The sequence below is a fragment of the Salvelinus alpinus genome, chromosome 9 (assembly GCF_045679555.1).
Source record: "Salvelinus alpinus chromosome 9, SLU_Salpinus.1, whole genome shotgun sequence".
NCBI classification, from domain to species: domain Eukaryota; kingdom Metazoa; phylum Chordata; class Actinopteri; order Salmoniformes; family Salmonidae; genus Salvelinus; species Salvelinus alpinus.
The window spans coordinates 42,613,851-42,616,490 of NC_092094.1; the positions used below are offsets into that span (position 1 = coordinate 42,613,851).

A 2,640-nucleotide genomic window follows, 5' to 3' on the forward strand; every position below is an offset into this window, starting at 1 on the left:
TAGGCCGTCATTGAAAATAATAATTTGCTCTTAACTGACTTGCCTAGTAAAATACATTTTAAAAAATGACCATGTTTGGGATGCTCTGGATCAACTTGTATGACAGTGTGTTCCAGTTCTCGCCAATATCCAGCAACTTTGCACAGCCATTGAAGAAGAGTGGGACAACATTCCACAGGCCACCATCAACAACCTGATCAACTATATGCGAAGGAGATGTGTCGCACTGCGCGAGGCAAATGGTGGTCACACCAGACACTGACTGGTTTTCTGATCCACGCCCCTACCTTTTTAAAAAAGGTATTTGTGACCAACAGATGCATATCTGTATTCCCAGTCATGTGAAATCCATAGATTAGGGCCTAATTAATGTATTTCAATTGACTGATTTCCTTAGATTTTACTGAGTTTCAGTTCATATTTGAAATTGTTGCATTTATATTTCTGTTCAGTGTATTACTGTAACAAAGACGCAGACAGTGAGTTCCATAAGGTGATAACAAAGGAGTGCTAGACAAAGGGGGAGTAATCAGGGAAGTGATGAAGTCCAGGTGTGTCTAATGATGAGGCACAGGTGTGCGTAATGAAGGTTGCCAGGTGTGCATAATGATGGGTTGCCAGGACTGGTGGTTAGTAGACCTGCGAGCGCCGGAGAGGGGTAACGGGAGTAGACGTGACAATTACCTACAGATCTACAGCCTCAGGCACAAGTTCTGAAACACAGGCCTGAGGGAACTTTTGGAGCTTCGGGTAGAATATTAGTTCACCAAACCCTTTCAGGAGTCCAAATAATCATTGCCCTATACATTATATATGAGGACTCCATCTTGTTTGTAGGTTGCTGTGTCTATAAATGTCTGATGTAACTAATAATGTAGTTTCTAAACTCACAGGAGAAACCACATCTTCGTTTTTAAAAGCATTCCTGTGAGGCTAAGTCGCAAGAGTTCCAGTCAAGTGGAATGGGTGCAGGAACGGAGCGGAGGAGCTATTTTCAGCCAGCCAAGACCCAGGAGTTGTCCGTTCTGAGCACAAGCACTTCAGCTGTCTGAAAACTCACAAGAACCCTGCAGCCCACTGGGACTGATTACTTTATCAAACTGTTTCAAGATATGCACTCTGCATGCCATAGGGTTCACTGAAAGGAGGGGGATATAGCAGGAGCAGTGTACCTTATAGGGACAGTTTTTAATGACTACGAGACTTACATAACAGAAACAACTTGTAGCCCTTTCCTGCAGTCAAATTACCTATGGGTGGAATGTTATTCATATTTTTCAGCCTTTTATCATTTTAAGCTTCTTCTTTTTTTTTTTTACCTGCAGATAATCCTGTGTTTCTATGTCAAACGGTTTTGTTTTAGCTCAGTCTTCTGTGATGTATATAAAGTGTAATATTGGGATGCAAACTCAAAAATTGAATACATTTCAACTCTATATGACATGGTACAGGTGTCTTCTTTTTTGTAAGCCCATAACCATGTGTGTGCGGTGTATACTTTTGTTTCAAAGTAGATTTTGTTTAAGACTACCAAGAAACACTCTGTGTGGCCCTGATTTATCCCACTGTAGTAAAATGTTACAGCTAGTTTTGAATGATTATCTAAGGCTATAACTAGGTCACAGAGTTTTTTCTGGTTAGTTTTCACATCAAAGAAACACTCCTAGCCCAATGGATAGCCCTGTCCATAGTGGTGGTAGCTGGTCATTAAAGTTCCTGTCTGGAACTCTGGCATAGACTGAGTTGGGACGTCACATTGAGACATCAGAGCCCCAGCTTCCTCCCACAGCTCCCCCAGTGAAGGTGACTCCTCTCCTCCCTGCATTCCATTCCAAAGCATTCAACTGTGAAGTTCAGCAAAGTGGACACTGATTGGCTTGAACCAAGAGCAGCTTTTAACCCTATTTTTTTGCCCCCAGAAAGGGCCTCAGAAAGATTATCAGTCAGTCAGGGAGCACACTAGAACTGATGCTCTCAAAGCAGGGCCAAGTGGGGTTTTTTCTCCTCTAGATTAGCATTTGAAAGAGCTGGAGGAGGCTAGGGCCGAGGAGGGGAAAGCTAGGAGAACTTTGCCGGGTGGTGAGAAGCAGAGGTTTCTCTCACAGCCAAACTATTCTCCTGCCTCAGCCTTTGAGGGTGGCTGAAAAGGGCCTTTTGTCAGTCAGTCTCACTAACCTTATTCATCCCTATTATATAGAGCAGGGGCCAAGGCCTCTCTGTGCATTACTTCATCTACCTGTCACTACATACTGTATAGTACCCACACATTAATCAACAGGTTTCACTTTGAATTTCAAGATAGTTTGTCGGGGATCCTAACTGCAATTATTGAGCATGAGAAAATATATTTCTTGAAAGAGAAAGGGGAGACTACCAGTGTATACTGTACATACTGTTAGAATTAATATAATGAACAATCCCACTAGTTCATTTTTTTGTGTGGTAACCTGACGTGCAGAAGACAAAATTTCTCTACCCCTTTCAAAGTAGGCTAAACACTTTTTTTCTGGTCGAATGCCTCATGATGGGTTGTCTCGAGTGGTCAGACCATGAAATTCCAACCGACTAGTCAAGGTGCCCTACCCTGACTATGGCTCTGGCCTCCAGCCAAGATTCCCCCAAGCTACATGTCTTCTTTCC

General features: G+C 42.8%; 1 long non-coding RNA gene across 1 annotated transcript; it reads left to right on the forward strand.

Annotated features, from left to right (window-relative positions):
* The first annotated feature begins 479 nt into the window (after window positions 1-479).
* LOC139530134 (uncharacterized) lies at window positions 480-1,441 on the forward strand. The gene is made up of 2 exons (XR_011665961.1): window positions 480-750; window positions 894-1,441. It is a non-coding gene; the product is annotated as an uncharacterized lncRNA (long non-coding RNA).
* The last annotated feature ends 1,199 nt before the right edge of the window (window positions 1,442-2,640 follow it).